Source organism: Rana temporaria, chromosome 1 (genome assembly GCF_905171775.1).
Source record: "Rana temporaria chromosome 1, aRanTem1.1, whole genome shotgun sequence".
NCBI classification, from domain to species: Eukaryota; Metazoa; Chordata; class Amphibia; order Anura; family Ranidae; genus Rana; species Rana temporaria.
Genome location: NC_053489.1, coordinates 527,505,497 through 527,523,479, shown reverse-complemented (window position 1 = coordinate 527,523,479; position 17,983 = coordinate 527,505,497). Strand labels below are relative to the sequence as shown.

The 17,983-nt window shown below is 42.3% G+C and overlaps 1 protein-coding gene across 3 annotated transcripts in view; it reads right to left on the bottom strand.

Annotated features, from left to right (window-relative positions):
- TRIM2 (tripartite motif containing 2) overlaps positions 1–17,983 on the bottom strand; it is a 110,100-nt gene that overhangs the window by 69,526 nt on the left and 22,591 nt on the right. Inside the window, exon 1 of one of the 3 annotated variants that reach the window (XM_040331930.1) lies at positions 240–686. The exons of the other annotated variants lie outside the window; for them this stretch is intronic. The gene's annotated coding sequence lies outside the window, so the exon portion shown is untranslated. Of the gene's footprint in view, positions 1–239; positions 687–17,983 lie in introns of those variants that run through there. 3 annotated transcript variants of the gene reach the window in all.

Here is a 17,983-nt window from a genome sequence, read left to right as displayed (position 1 = left end):
TTTTATGATTATTTTAGTACACAATAAAACATATAGATTATATTAATATAATCGGATTACGTTGTAATTTATAAACATGATCTATGTTATTATAATTCAATAAATTATGATGACTATGCAACCACCTGCATCTACAGGCTGCTGTGCCAGAATGACAGATCAAACCTATACACACAAAAAAAAAGAAAAGAAATCAGAGTGCTATGAAACTGCAAAGTCACCGCCACAATATTACGTACCCATCGTCGACGAGAAAATCAGCAACCAGCCAAAGCAGGGATTCTATTGTAGATATGAGCCAGAGGAAATCCCAGTAGATAAAGCATAACTATTCCTGTTACATCCAGACAAGAGCAGGGAGAGGCATGGAAAATAAGTCACAGCATCAAAGCCATTTGTCATGAACATGCATCACAGAGGAAGGCAGTATCCCTGGTCCAGGAGTCGCACACAAGGGAAAAAGATGCAGAATCAAGGCAAGCAGCGATGGTCCATCATTAGGTGATGAGCAAACGCCTTCTGGGTCATCGATTACTTTGTAGATCCCCTGGTAAAATTCAGCATCAATCTTTATTCAATGTATCTTTTTTTTCCTCCGTACGATGGTACTGAAAGACTGCAGCAAGCGATGCAATGCATTATGGGATTGGGATGCAGCAGTGAGCAGGGAAGAGATTCGCTGGGGTTTTTCCCACCCTTACAGCATCAATCAGCTGTTTAAAGGGAAGAGTGGGCTAGTGAAAAAAGGAAAGGAGGGGGTGGGTGGGTTCAGGAGCGATTACAAGATTAACAGAACGAGCTGAGTCAAGGGACAATAACCACACAAAATCGAGACCGGGACGCAGATTTTTAGTCATCATTTGTCAAATACAAAATGGTTGTTTAAAAATTCATGCAAATATAAAAAAATTAAAAAAAACAGCCTTTATACATGTGATCGATTTCAAGCAAAAGTAAAATCGCAGAAATTTTGAAAAAAAAAAAAAAAAAAAAAAAGTGCATTTCACTGGGTCATTTGCTCCCGAGATCCTTGCCAGCGCCACATGAGATTTTAATCACGGAGAATGAATCTGTTCTCGACAGCTGTCCCACTTGCAGTTCGTCAATTTTAATGTAATCAAAATTAGGCAATTGTCAAAAATGGATTAATCTCAAAACTATTAAGAGATTATAAATCTCAAGCGCAGCTGAGCTTTTAAAAGGCCGGATTTTTGTTAGCGTTTCTATCCAGGGCCCTAGAACAGCAAATGTGAAAGGTGTGCTACAGTTTACATATCAATATGGTATAGATTTATGGATTACATTTACATTCTAGGGTCCATTCACACCATACTGCACATAAAAACATCCCATAATGCATTGAAAATGCATGTGCGTTGATGTGCGTTTAGCAAGCGTTTTCTGCTGTATAGTGTTGCATTTTTAGGTGTGTTGGCATGCATTTTAATGTCATCTGTTAAGCAACAGGTCCCTAAAAGGATCACAATACTAACAATTAGGGTTGTCCAGATACCGATACCAGTATCGGTATCGGGACCGATACCGAGTATTTGCGGGAGTACTCGTACTCGTGCAAATACCCCCGATACCTAAATAGAATACTTCCCCCCGCCGCTGCCGCCGCCGCATCGAAAGCCGCCGCATCGCACCGCACCGCCGCATGGGTTAAACGCCGTGCGGGAACATCACAGCTATTCAAATGAATGCTGTGATCTTCTCCATGCGGCGGCGGCAAAGGTATGGGGGACATGGCTGGACTCGGGACATGGCTGGACTCGGGACATGGCTGCATATGTGAGGGACATGGCTAGAGGGACATGGCTGCATATGTGAGGGACATGGCTAGAGGGACATGGATGCATATGTGAGGGACATGGCTGCATATGTGAGGGACATGGCTAGAGGGACATGGATGCATATGTGAGGGACATGGCTGCATATGTGAGGGACATGGCTGCATATGTGAGGGACATGGCTGGGGGGGACATGGCTGCATATGTGGGGGACATGGCTGCATTTGGGGACACATTTAAAAAAAGTATCGGTATTCGGTATCGGCGACTACTTGAAAAAAAGTATCGGTACTTGTACTCAGTCCTAAAAAAGTGGTATCGGGACAACCCTACTAACAATTCTTTATTTTTTTCTTCTTCTTTCAGTTGCATTGGGTTCACAAGCATCCATGTGCATTGCGTTGCATTAAAATGCATGCTTATATCCTGCATAGAGCTCATTTGACCCCCCATTCGCATCTCCAAATAGGGTTGCCACCTGTCCAGCATTCTCCCTGACAGTCAGGGTTTTGAATCATGTGTCTAGGTTTCAGGCAGACTGAAACCCGGACACATTACTCAAACCGGGCAGTGGCTCCTCAAGTAACCAAGATAGTCACACAAATCTGTTGCCATCCAGGAGGTGCAGACGACTGTCTTGTGCAAATTCGGCATCACTGGGTGGCAGGGTGATGATGTCAGAAAGAGCAATTTGGCCACACCCACTGTTCGCTGCGGCACGCTATGCAGACCACATTACTATTTTCCTTGGGGCACCCAAAGATGTCACAGGCCACTAAAGTGTTTGGGTTTGGCTTGAAGAAAAAGGGGCAACCCTATCTCCAAATACATACCTAAACTTAGCCCCTGTGTCCAATGTGTTGACAACCATCTCCTTTGGACCTACCCTAAAATTCAAGGTTTCTGGCTTCAGGAGGTGTGGTTCCTGCATGGCCAGATGGGCTCTCCACTGACCTTGCACCCCAAACAGTGCTTATTTGGGCTCTTCCCCCATTCCTGACAAATACATGACCAAAGTTCTTATAGGAGAACCATTTACTGCAAGGAAAGGCCACTTTATGTGGCCTTTAGATCTTTTTAACTGTCATGTGCATTGGGTAAAGCCAGCCATACCTGGATCAAAATTCAGCCGGATCAGCAGGGACTGGCTGAATTTTGATCCATGTATGGGCAGGATGATTGTACCCAAGTCGACATATGGATAGACTTGCAATTACTGCCGGGGGCTATAGCCACTAGCAGTAAACCGGCAGAACACAATAGCGCTACGGTAGGCATTCCCCCATCAACACTGAATGTATTGATGCAGTAATCAAGCGATTTCATTCCTTCGACCCGTGGGTGGAAGGAAAGGAAAAATAGTCATTTATGGCCTGCCTAGGTCACACCTATTACAATATACAATGGGTTTTGCTTCATTTTACAATGGGGCTTGTTTATACAATTCCTTTTTTCAATAACGTGCTTGCTACTTTTCCATGTAAAAAATGCGGGCATGCTGCAACATATTTACACATCATTGTGGCGATTATGAAAAACCTGGGTCCCTTAATATGGATGAGCTTGGATATGCCCAGATCCTAGTTCGAGCCCACCTGAGCAAGCCTGCCAGGAAACTGTCGCTGTACTGTGCCAATCACCTGCGGCTGGGGCATTCGCCGCCACATGTATACAAAGGGTGTGTATAGATGATTGACTCACTAAAGGTGACCACTTCCAGAGGGGCTTGCTCAGGTGGGTTCACACTAGGATTCAGACTTGGCAGAGTTTATTCACACAACATGCAGTGTCCTGCATTCTTCCGCACCATATCAACACTGGTCACTGCAAGAGCACATACAAAATAATGTTTTTCTGTACACTACACCTGAAAATAGGTAAATACTTACACAGGTTAGTAAACATAGGTGCTAAGATCGGGGAGGAGACAGCTTTAAGAGTAGCTAGGGTTAAGGTGAATTCTACTTTAACAAGTAAAAATGCCTTGTAGAACCGATTCACATTTAAGTGATGTGTTGAGGGGCATTAATGAGTGCTACTTTGTGCATCGATATCCGTTATGGCCTGCTAACACACCACGAAAGATCAAAGAACACAATCCATTTTTTGCAGCAAATCTGTGATGTACTGCTACGAAGTTGCACTCTACTGTACAGTTTGTTAGGGTGCCACACACAATGAATGGCACCATTCATAGAGCAGGCGCTTAGTAGCAATGCATAAGTGTGAACGGGTCCTAAAGTTTTCAACTTAGACTTGTAGAAGTCCATATGTGCCGAGTACAAGCATAATGGCAACGTGTACTGTATACAGACCCAACTGCCAATTGGGAGATATTGGCAGTTGAAAGATATTCCTTGTTATAACTGGGAGATTCTGATGAGGACCTGGTCAGTAGCTTCCTCCATAAAGTTTACACTAATCACTGCAATCACAATTCTGTATGGCGTCTCCAGGACAGAAAATGAAGGGGAAATTTGTACCCAAAGCTAAAAGCTTAATGCAAGATTACACCAAAAAAATATAAACCAAAAAAACAAACACACAAAATTACAAGATGTTTTACTGTTCATCTGGCAGCATTGCATATTTGTGTTGGCCCGAATGCAGACAGTGTATGTTTAAGGCTGTCATCTCCCACCCACAATGGAAATAAGAAAGGTAGTGTTCACTTTGACTCCACAGACTTACATAAGCTGCCTAAACACAGCACCTGGTGGCTCCAGCCACATAAAAAAAAAAAATGCCCAAGACAGTGTATGAGCTTTAGCACCCATGTAAACGAGGCCTTAAAAATACCCGTTAAAGGAGAATTGTCGGACCGATCATTGTTGAGCCTGCAAACTCAAGGTCTTTGAGGCTGCATTCACACCTGAGCGTCGGTCTTTTGGTCGTTTTTCCCAGCGTTTTTTTCCGGCGTTTTGTAGCGCGTATTAATGCTTATTTGCGCGTTTGCATACAGCGTCGTCGGACGTTTTTGTACTTCGACGTTTTTTATTTTAGCCAATAGGAAAAATTATCATCTTTTCATCTATTGTTGCTATGTTGGTAGATTTTTTTAATCTTCTGCCTGGGTGAAATGTTCTATTGATTAAAGCGACGAAACGCCTGTAGCAAACGCTCGTTGTCACGCAAGTCGCTTAAATCGAGCGTTTCCATTACTTTCTATGGGTAATGGAAACGCTCAAAAACGACCAAACCGCCCGGAAACTTGTTTGAGCTTCAGTCGTTCAGTGTCAGGCGTATTGGCGTGCAGATGTGAACCCTCTCCATAGGGAATAATGTATTTTTCCCCTCTAGCGTATTTGAGCGTCGAGCTTCAGGCGACAAAACGCTCAGGTGTGAAAGCAGCCTAAGAGCTTGTTCACATTTGCAGTAGCCCTAGCTGCTTCTTTGAAAAGCAATTCCAGGATGTATCGCTTCAGAGGGCAGTTGACAGGTGAGACAGGCGATATGCTGCCTCCTTACTGCCCATTTTAATCCTAAACAACCGGCACCACTTCACATGCAACCATGAATGGGTCATGTTTGGCATCGATGCTACCCACCAAATGAGACATGGGGTATTATTTTTGCAGCAGATGCAAAGCATCCCAAGTGTGAATGAAGCCCAATATTGACTTTTCCTTCTCTACCCACTGAGCTTCTGACCTCAGGTGTTCCAGCACTTCCCTGTCTGCAGATAAATAATGCAACTGCATATCCTCTGTAACACCCTAAGGGGTACACTGGCTTTACACAAATTAACACATTAAATAAAACAATATATAATGTTCCATTAGACATAATCAGATATTGCAGAACTGTCTAACAAATGGATTCTGTTGTGAGTAGACACCTCATTACTATCCAACACACATAATCTAAAACACAAATGTAAAAAAAATCTAATTTTATTATTATGTACTGAATGCTTCTAGCACATAGTAACCTATTATCAGGGGAACATTTATACACATATAATATGGACATAGTAAAATCTGAAGCACACTGACACTGATAGACTCATTACTAATTTATCACCCAACCACTTATTGACTGTTATTTTAAGGAGACCAAAATGTCATTTTGATGGATGAAATTCTTTAATGAAATAAAATGAGACACCCAACATATAGAGTGCTCTGGAGGTCATAAGCCTAGGCTTTTTACCAGACAAGAAACAGGAAGTGGGCTGTATGAGGTATTTACTGGCAGAAAAAAAATAGGTTTTACTATCCAAAGTTAAAACAACAAGGGCAAAGGTTTTAATAGATGGAAAGTGTAATTTGAAGATATATGTTTAAATATGTCATTTTAATTTTATTCAAGATTGGATAACTTGTAATTTTATAATAGTTTTATATTATATTTTTTTTTTACAAAAAAAATTGTAATAGTTATTGTATACTCAACTAAGGTGCCCAAATACGAACATTAGAAAGACACACAGATTGGCAGAATGATCATTTATTTTCACTTTTATTAGAACTATATAGTCATATACTTTTATTTTACTTCACCTTTATATGTGGGTTTGGGGTCTTAGTATAAAACAGAAGTGTTATTTATATCTTGCTTTCACATAACAGAATATTGGTCCTAATGCTGGAGAGCACAATGGTAGATTGTCCTTCAATGTCAGACACCAACTGTCACGGCTAACATAACAAGTATGAGAGAAAGGAAATGTTATGGGACAAGCAAATCATAGGACAGAAGGTCAAAACAAGGGGAATTTATATTTAAAATGTAATGGTAATATATATATTTTTTTTACTTTCTGCTATAAAACATATCCAATAAAAAAAAAAAAAAAAAAAAAAAAATCGAATTTCTTCATCAATTTAAGCCAATATGTATTTTGCTAGGTTTTTGGTGAAAAAAAAACAAATCCCAATAAGCGTATATTGATTGGTTTGTGCAAACATTACAGCGTCTACAAACCATGGTATATATTTTGGGATTTTTTTGCGGCAGACAAATCTGACACTGAGTGACATTTTTGCGGGACCAGAGACTTCAATACAGTGATCAGTGCAAAAAAAATAAAATAAATGCACTGTCACTGTACCAACACTAGCAGGGAAGGGGTTAACATCAGGTGCAATCAGGGTTAAACGTGTTCCTTGGGAGTGCTTGCCAACTGTGGGTGAGGTGCTTTGACTGTGGGAAGACAGATTCGTGTTCCTGCTTAGCAGAAACACAAAGGGGGTTATTTACGAAAGGCAAATCAGCTTTGCACTACAAGTGCAAAGTGCACTTGAAATCGCACTGAAAGTGCACTTGGACGTGCAGTCACTGTACATCCAGCATTTTAGCTTGCACATGATTGGATGACAAAATCAGAAGAGCTTCCCCTCATTTCAGATCTACCCCTCAGATTTACAGCGACCGCACTTCCAAGTGCACTTTGCACTTGTAGTGCAACGTGGATTTGCCTTTCATAAATAACCCCAAAAAATCGCAGTTTTCTCCTCTGACAGAACAGCGATTTTCCTTGTATACACCGCTCCCAAATCGCCCAAAGATGCTGCTTGTAGGACTTTTCTTCCAGTCCTGCAAGCGCACCGCCCCAGTGTGAAAGCACTCTGGCTTTCACACTGGGGAGGCTTGGGAGGTGCCATTTTTAGCGCTAAACTGCCTAAAAAGCACCTTTAGTGTGAAAAGGGTCTTAAAGCGGTGGTTCACCCTGCAGAACAACATTTCAGCATAAAATTCGGCATAGTAGCGCGAGCTACAGTATGCCTGTCTTAATTTTTTTATCCCCGTACTCACAGTGTAATCGTACATAGACGATTCCGTCTGCCGCGGGGAATGGGCGTTCCTAGCAAGAGGGAGGGTGATTGATGGCCGGCTCTGGCACGTCACGCTCCCCGAAGACAGCCGGAGTAGGTCTCGGCTCTTCACGGCGCCTGCGCAGGTGCCGTGAAGAGCCAAGCCTATTTCGGCTATTTCCGGAGAAGCGTGCCAGAGCCGGCAATCACCTTCCGTCTGGATTGGAACGCCCATTCCCTGTGGGCAGTCGGAATCGTCTATGTACGATTACACAGCGAGTACGGGGATAAAAAAATTAAGACAGGCATACTGTAGCTCGCGCTACTATGCCGAATTTTATGCTAGAAGAAATTTTTTTTTTTTTTTTTTTTATAGGGTGAACCCCTGCTTTAAGGTCTCATGCACACTGGGCGTTATACAGTTGCCATTTTGGGCAGCGTGTCCCCCCCCCCAAGCGGAGGCCATCAGCATCCTTAACAACCAGTAAATAGCTGATTGTTAAAGTGGTTGTAAACCCACTGCACGAAAAAAAAAAAAACCCTGCAAGACAAAAAGGCATAGCATACTAGCTCATTATTAAATACTCATCTTAGATCGAAGCCCCCGCAGCGGTCCACGTACACTAGTCTAGCGACATTGCTCCTGGAGGTATTTACGGGTATAGCGGGCTCTAGCACTGTGATTGACCGGAGCCATGATGACGTCACTCCCGCACATGCGCGTGGGAGCTGCCTGTAACGGCACATCAGCTGAAGCAACAGCATGAACGAGCCTTTGCTTCAGTGCGCATGTGCCGATGACGTTGGCACATGCCAATACAGGGGAGATCTCCTAAACCATGCAGGTTTAGGGGGTAGCTACAGGTAAGCTTTATTATAGGCTTACCTGTAGTAAAAAGTGGATTGTAAGGGTTTACAACTACTTTAAAGGAGTGGGTCAGCAAGCTGGCCACAGCATCCTTAACAATGGATGGAGGAGTCATCAGCTGTCAGCGGGGTTTCCCGCCAACAGCTGTGTGTAAAAAGAAACTGTAAAAGAAAAACAAACAAAAAAAACACACACACAAACAAACACACACCAGTGTGGGTGTTCCCCTCCCCCAAATCCATACCAGGCATTTTGGTTCTGATATAGATTTTAATGGGAACCCCCACCTCAAAAATTTGGTAAAAATGGTGTGGCCCCCCCGCCCTAAAATATGTACCAGACCCCTATCCGAGCATGTAGGAAAGGATGGAGAAGAGGGTGCGCGCACCCCCTCCCAAACCATACCAGGCCACATGCCCTCAACATGGGAAGGGTGCTTTTGGGCAGGGGGGCCCAAAGCACCTTGTCCCATGTTGATGAGAAGGGCCTCTTCCCCATAACCCAGGGCGGTGACCTATCAGAATCTGGATGCCCCCTTTAACAGGAGGGCCCCCTAGATCCCACCTCTCCTCATGCGAATGAATATGGGGTACATTGTTCCCCTACTCATCATTCACCCAAAAAAGAGTTTTTTTTTTTTTTTTTTAAATAAAAAGAGAAGCATGAATTCTTCCGCTGTTGATAGTTTATTTAGCAGCAGGAGGCGGCGGAGCTAAGGGACGATGCCACCACGCAACATCACTGTATGGCCCCACCACCTTGTGACGTTATCGACCCAGCATGCCCCAGATAATGAGGTCACAAGGGGTGGTGGCGTCACCCGACATTGTATGGTTCAGGAGGGGACGCTTGCTCGCCGCCCCCCCCCTTTCCTAGCCTGCCAGTTTGCATGCTCGGATAAGGGTCTGGTACGTATTTGGGGGGGGGGGGGCCTAGAGCTGCACAATTCTGGCTAAAATGTGAATCACACTTTTTTTGCTTAGAAGATGGTGTATTTTTTCCCCCAAAAATTGCATTTAAAAGACCGCTGGGCAAATACAGTGTGACATAAAATATTGCAGCAATTGCCATTGTATTCCCAAGGGTCTCTGCCAAAATATATATATAATGTTTGGGGGTTCCAAGTAATTTTCTAGCAAAAAATATTGATTTTAACTTAAGAAACAAGTGTCAGAAAAAGATTTGGACTTTAAGTGGTTAAACTTCCTGCATTTACACACAGAAGTTTGATCCAAGAAGGAAGTTGGTTACAATGTTTCATGTTGTTACAAATTTGGCAGACTGCCCAGATTTAAAAAAAAAAAAATCCTGCTTGATGCACTTTTATGAAAAAACATACATAATATAGGAGTTCAATAGTGATCAGGCTAAACACATGTAAAAAGGTACATAAAGCACAAGGAACCTAAAACGAACACGCCAAAAAGTAAAAACGGACCCTTATTCAAAACCAGGTTGAACACAACTCTTGTTGAATTGCACAACTCAGACCCCCTTTCACACTGAAGAGTCGCTAAAACAGCGCTAAAGTGCCTGATGTTTTTGCTGTGCTTTTTGGGCGCTAGTGGGGTGTTTTTTTTTTTTTTTTTTTTTAAGGCAACGCAACTAAAAAAAAAATCTCCCAAAACAATCCAAAAAACACCAGTTTTGTAGCGCTTTCTAGTCGCTTTGGAAGCACTGCCCATTAATTTCAATTTCAAACCCGCCCCAAAAATTCTGCTTGCATGACTTTTTCTAACGTCCCGCAAGCGCACAACCCGAGTGTGAAAGCACTCATGCAAATGAATGGGGAGGCAGTTTTCAGGCACTATTTATAGCGCCAACACACATGAAAACTGCCTCAATGTGAAAGGGGTCTCAATATTCCGTTTAAACCAGCTAACTACATTTCATGTGCATCAAACCAAGAAAGGTGTGTAATGTCTTGCGTTTCTCTTTTTTTCTAAAGCAGCCAAAGCCTGAGTAGAAAAGCAGCGGTTCTACTGCATAGGTCGGACACAACAGTAAAGAGTTGGATATAGGGTTCTCCAATCGGCAAAGCTTATTTTATTATTAATAAAATATTGGTGTGCTTGGCTGCTAGCAACAAATATCGATGGATGTACTCTTCATTCTGACTACCGGGATACAATCAAGGGAATAAAACCTTTTAAGCCTAGGTTTCCACTATTACGACCTGAAAGTTGCGCGATTTTGCAGCGACTTTGGTCTATGGACGTCAAGTCACATCAAAGTCGGATCAAAGTAGTGCAGGGACAACTTTGAAGTCGCACAGATATGAACGGTACTCATTGGAAATCATGGGGTTCGACTTGTCATGCAACTTTGCAGTCCCAAGTCGCATGACAAGTCGCACTAGTGGAAACCGAGCCTTATAAAACAAGCACTGCAAACTGTGTACCCGCATTAACCCATTAAAATCTCACACAGATAAAAAAGGAGCCAACAATATTACAGGGTCATACAGCTGCAGCTATTGTAATGTGAAGGAGTACTTCATTCTATGGAACAAGTAAAAGAACAGAAAAAAAATTAAGACACACAAATGTTTCATTCTGAAAAAGGCATTTTAAAAATACCCAGGAAAAACTTTAAGTACAAATGATAATTCTGCATACATTAAAAGACTGAATGTAGACCCCAGCTTTCTAAATCTGTATCAAATAGTTTAATGACAAGTCTTCACCTTTGGGACTCCCCCTCCCATTCCATAGCCCGTGTCTACTCCTTAGCTTTTCAACTTTTTATTACTTTGTTTGTGTGTATATGCATGCAATAGATTTTAACCACTTCAGCCCCGGAGGATTTGGCTGCCAAAATGACCGCTCCACTTTTTGTGATTCGGCACTGCGCTGATTTAACCGACAATTGCTCGGTCGTGCGACGTGGCTCCCGAACAAAATTGATGTTCTCCCCCCAACCCCCCCCACCAAAAAGAGCTTTCTTTTGGTGGTTTTTGATTACCTCTGCGGTTTTTATTTTTTGCTCTATAAACAAAAATAGAGAACAATTTTGAAGGAAAAAAAACAAAAAAAAGCAATATTTTTTACTTTTTGCTATAATAAATATCCCCAAAAAGTGTATATATATATATATATATATATATATATATATATATATATATATATATATATATATATATATATATATATATATATATATATATATATATATATATATATATATATATATATATATATATATATATATATATATATATATATATATATAAAAATAAAAGTTTTCCTCAGTTTAGGCTGATACGTATTCGTCTTTTTTTTTTTTTTTTACCAAAAATATGTAAACAACACTCAATAAAGTGTATATTTATTGGTTTGCGCAAAAGTTATAGCATCTACAAAATAGGGGGTAGTTTTATGGCATTTTTATTATTATTTTTTTTACTAGTTATGGCGGTGATCTGTGATTTTTATCATGACTGCAAAATTATGATGGACGCAGCAGACACTTTTGACACCGTTTTGGGACCATTGTTATTTATACAGTGATCAGTGCTATAAAAATGCACCGATTACTGTGTAAATGACACTGGCAGTGAAGGGGTTAACCAGTAGGGCACGGGGAAGGGGTTAAGTTTGTCCTAGGGAGTGATTCTAACTGTGTGGGGGCGGGCCTTACTGTGACATGGCACTGATGACTGCGCTGATGAGAGGGAGTAGACGATCAGTGTCCTGTCACTAGGCAGAACAGGGAAATGCTTGTTTACAAAAGGCATCCCCCCGTTCTGCCATTCCATGACCCGATCGTGGGATACTGGCGAACATCAAGTCTGCGGGTCCCGCAGGCACGGTCACGGAGACCGCCGCGGGCCTGCGCCCTTTAGAAAGCAGATTCAAAGCAACGTATATATACACACACACACACACATTGCTTTGCCTGCCCATGCCATTCTGCCGACGTATAAGTGCGTGAGGCAGTCGGCAATCGGTTATATACAGATAACTATAGAATCTCTACAAAAAAAATTAATAATAAGATTTTACTTTTTTTGGAATCTCCCTGCATTTTTATTCCCCTCATAAGAGTGCTTACTAGGCGCATTTTTTTGAAAAATCAGTAAATGTGGAACATTGCTGAGATCTACTGAAACTAAATGAACTTAGAAATGTAAAAAGCTCTCATTTTAAATGGGTCACATCTACATTTTAATTACAGCCAACAAAAACTGAACATCCAGGAAAGATTCCAAGCCTTGAAGAAATATCTAAAAGTCACGCTCAGCAAATGCTAAATTATTTATTGCAATTACAGTAAAATAGCCCATAGCAATTTTAAATGTTTTTGCTTTGAAAACACAAAAATTACGGAACTATATAACAACATCTATACATATAAAATATTAATAATTCTTTCACATGTTAAGCAAATCATAACTTGCCAAGAAGAATCTAGCTGGAAGTTTATAAAGTAGAATTCAAGGCCAACTCCCGATAACTTACCTGATCACCCAGTTTCAAGTATAAAAAACACACAATTTTTCAGTAGGTTTGGCATCACAATTCACTGTATGCAATTTTCTCAAGCAAAATATTTTTTTCTAACTCTATTGCAAAGTTTCTTATCTGAAGCTTTTGTCAGTTAGGCTTCATTCACACTTGTGCGACTTGTCATGCAACTTTGGACATCAAAGTTGCATGAAAAGTCATTCTCCATATTGTTTCCAATGATAACCATTTATATATGTGCGACATAAAGCTGCAATTTCAAAGTAGTTCATACACTACTTTGGACCAACTTTCAAGCAACTTGCGGGCCATAGACTTCAATGTTAACCCTCACAAGCTGCATTAAAAGTTGTACCTGAATATTATAGAATGTAACAGTTGCCCATTATCACTGGTCAAAGCCTAACTGAGATGAGCTATACATTACCATTTTACTTAGATTTTCTGAACCCAAAACATATTGGTAGCAAATAACTCAAACCATTTCTCTTAAGCCAACCATATGCTGAAAGAAAATGTAGTCTGGTTCCTGATGAACCAGCTAAAGTCTGCCTCATGGGTGGTCCTCCAACTCTCCTACCACTTGACAGCTTTCAATTGAGAAATCAAAGGAGCGGAGTGGAAATTTGTAAGCCAAATCCAGTCAGTTACACTCACTGGCCACTTTTAAAAATGTACACCTGTTCAATTACTTGGTAACACAAATTGCTAAATCAGCCAATCACATGGCAGCAACTCATTGCATTTAGGCATGGTGACGACTGCTTCCTGAAGTTCAAACCGAGCATTAGAATGGGGACGAAAGGGAATTTAAGTGACTTTGAACGTGGCATGGTTGTTGGTGCCAGTCTGAGTATTTAGAAAAAAAATGCTGATGTACTAGGATTTTCATGCACCACCATCTCGAAGGCATACAGAGAATGGTCCAAATAAGAGAAAATATCCAGTGAGTGTCAGTTATGTGGCTTGTTGATGTCAGAGGAGAATGGGCAGACTGGTTTGAGATGACAGAAAGGCAACAGTAACTCAAATACCCAATCGTTACAACCAAGGTTTTCAGAATAGTATCTCTGAACGCACAACACATTGAACCCTGAAGCAGATGGGCTATAGCAGCAGCAGCAGAAGACCACAATCGGTGCCACTCCTGTCAGCGAAGAACAGAAAACTGAGGCTACAAATCGCACAGGCTCACCAAAATTGGACAATAGAAGATTGAAAAAAACTTTATTTGGTCTGGTTCTCAATTTCAGCTGCAACATTTAGATGGTAGGGTCAGAATTTGGCATAAACATGAAAGCATGGATCCATCCTGCCTTGCATCAACGGTTCAGGCTGGTGGTGGTGGTGATGTAATGGGTGGGGGATATTTTCTTGGCACACTTTGGGCCCCTTCGTACCAATTGAACATCATTTGAATGCCACAGCCTACCTGAGTATTGCTGCTGACCATGTCAATCCCTTCAGGACTACAGTGTACCTATCTTCTGATGGCTACTTCCAGCAGGATAATGCACCATGTCACAAAGCCCAAATCATCTCAAACTGGTTTCTTGAACATGACAATGAGTTCACTGTACTCCAATGGCCTCCACAGTCACCAGATTTCAATCCAATAGATCACCTTTGGGATGTGGTGGGATGTGAGATTCGCATGCTGGATGTGCAGCCGACAAATCTGCAGCAACTGTGTGATGCTTTCATGCCAACATGGACCAAAATCACTGAGGAATCTTTCCAACGCCTTGATGAATCTATGCCACGAAGAATTAAAGCAGTTCTGAATGCAAAAGGGGGTCCAGTCCAGTACCTAATAAAGTGGCCAGTGAGTGTATTATACAATAGCCAACAAAGGGGATTCATCCATTCATACTGTACACCATGGATGGAGTAAATCTATACTTTCAGTGCATTTATGCTTATTTTGTTATCTTTCCAGCCTCCTCCCCCCAAAAAAAATGTTTTATTCAGATAAGGGACAAATGGCGATATCCCAGTTGTGCTGCCTTCTTGGTGCCCACACAGCCTCCTGCTGCAAAACCACCCATTCTTACATCCCACAATCTTCATTAAAGCCTGTAGAGAGTTTATACTCATGCTCAAAGTGTCCCTGTCTCAAAACTAAAAATGGCCCATAAAAGCTATACCTGTACAGTAGCCATTATACCTGCAAGTGAATACTTAGCTCTCCTGTCAAAGGAGTCTCTAAGACAGAGAAAACCCTAGCTAAAGTCTTCATTATTATACAACACTCTGGGGGAGATTTACTAAGACCCCTTTTACACTGGTTCATTTTGCAGGCGCTAAAAATAGCGCCTGCAAACCGACCCTAAACAGCCGTTGCTGTGTCTCCAGAGTGAAAGCCCTGAGGGCTTTCACACTGGAGCGGTGCACTAGCAGGGCGGTAAAGAAAGTCCTTTGGGGCAGTGAAGGAGCGATGTGTATAACGCTCCTCCACAGCTCCTGCCCATTGAAATCAATGGGACACCGCGGCTATACCGCCGGCAATGCACCTCTGCATATGCACTTTGCAGTGGTTTTTAACCCTTTCTTGGCCGCTAGCGGGGGGGAACCCCCCCCGCTAGCGGCTGAATAGCACCCCGAAATTGGTGGTAAAGCGCCGCTAAAAATAGCGGCGCTTTACCGCCAAAGCCGGCCCAGTGTGAAAGAGGTCTAAAACTTGCACACACAGAATCTGGTGCAGCTGTGCATAGTTACCAACCAGCTTCTAGTTTTTAGGCTCCATCAACAATTGTGCGACTTGCCAAGCGACTTTGGAGACAAAGTAGCATGACAATTTTTCAATGGCACCCGTTCAGATAAGTGCATCTTAAAGCAATTGTAAACCCGCAGATTTATTTTTTAATCTGTAAAACTGCAAGGCAAAAGGCATAGTGAGCTAGTTTGCAGCCAACTTAGGTGCTCTTGATCAAGGTCATCTGCTGATCAGAGAACTGTAGTAGGAACTTTTAATGACAACTCTAATCATAGGTAGTGTTCACTGTGTCGCTGACTTTGTGGCGTCTCGCAGCAGTGACACCTATGCTGAAATCAGGAGATATGGTCTCCTTCAGCCCCTCCCACTTCAGATTCCTCACCAGTGTCAGCTGACCTCTAGTCTCTGTCCCCCAGCCATGCCTGACCGCAACTGCAAAGAGGCTGACTGGGCGGCAGTGAGCTCCAGGAACAGCGCCGCTGGGTGGCCACGATAAGGCCTGCTGAGCGGTGCGGGCTTCAGGAACAGCTGGGGGTTCGGTGACCCCTAGCAAATAGTCATTTGACCCCCAAGGGGGTCCCGACCCCAGGTTGAGAACCACTGCCTTAGAACGAGGCTTCGGCAGGTGATCTCGGTCCACGCTGCGGGAGCCACCATTTTCCCTCAGCGTGTCTTCCGGGTATCGCGGTGCTGCGAGTAGCCGGAGCCGCAATGTCATCAATCCCGCGAATGCGCACGGGAGACTTCTTCCCGGCAATCATTCAGCCGGGCAATCAGATCGCATGCACCTCTGAAGTCAGCGGCTGCATGCAACGGGAATATCTCCTTAACCATACAGGTTTAGGAGATATTCTTTTTACTTACAGGTAAGCCTTATTATAGGCTTCCCTGTAGGTAAAAGTGAAAAAGACGACTTTATTACCGTTTTAAGTTGGAGCGACTTTGAAAAAGGTGCCTGCACTACTTTGATGCGACTTAGTGCGAGAGAGTATAAAGTCAGATCAAAGGCGTTCTCAAAGTCGCACAGAACTTTCAAAATCAAAAACTTAAACAGGGATTTTTGAGTGCTATGGTGTCAGTGAAGCATGGAGTACAGTCTGTCTGTAGTGTTTACTGTAAAGCGAGCTTATTACCGTACAGGTTTGCTTTCAATGAAGACAACAACCACCGATGTATCTGCCAGGAGAAAAAGGATGAAAATGAGAACTGTTCATATCTGACACATCAGTGTACGGTTATGCCGAATCACAACGAGAATCACCATGTAATGCAGTACAGCACAGTAACAGCATGCGATTTAATACTAGGGAAAAGGTAAATTACTAATACATTTGTCCTGTACTGACTAAAAGCTCAAATGAAGCAAATGGCAATGTGCGGCTAGCACAATAAACTAATTGCTAATAAAAGTGACAAGCAAATGCACATTGTAGCCATTTACATGATGGTTTGTGACAGAGGTTAATTGCATTCTCACGTCAGTGTCATTATGTCGATGTTCTACTGAACAAGTGTTTAGATATTTGAATAACTCCATAAACAGGTTTCATTTAGTCAAATAAAGGCATTTTACAAGGGTTCAGAGTGAGCGTTTGAAATATTCATCAAGGACATGCCCTGATATATTATAAATAACCAAAACTAGAAGTTTTTGGCTCATTGTCAGATGAAGCTGAATTCTCGAATACAGAGTTTTCAGTTTACGGAAAGGACTGGCGTGTCTTGTAGAATAATGGAATGACATTACTGTGGTCCCAAAATAAAAATGTGATTTATCCTTTACCACTGGCTCCTGCCGGCCTTTAAGGGGTTCTTTATGGTGGGTAGGTGGAAGATCACATGATCAGGATTGGGTGACAGCTCAGTCACAGTGCTGAGGGTACAGAGTGAGCACGCTCCCACTAAAAAAAAAAAAAAAAAAAAAAAAAAAAAACACACACACAGCAGTGTCGGCTATAAACATACATGAGGCAGCAAGGCACTATTAAAGCCCACCATATGCTGCCACATACATGCATACTGCCAGTGTCAACAGGTTAAGGCTTGGTTGACACTGCTGCGACAGCAAAGACTTTCTCCTGACTGAGAAGCCATTTAAAAGCCTGTACAAGGTCTGAAATCGAACCCAAGTCGGACCAAAGTAGGAGCGACTTGTGTAGTGTCAGTTAAGACGGGCCTCATAGGAAAACATTGAATTTGTCAAGTCATCCAACTTGGTGTCTCAAGTCGGATCCCGTGTCGTAGCAGTGTGAACCGGGCCTTAAGCCCATATCCAGCCAAAACATTATCTAGGTTTATTTGTGTAGTGGCCTGTTACTTTTAAGCCAGCGCTGCTTTAAATTTAGAGGGTAGTCTGAGAGTTAGTCGACTCAGACCATATGATT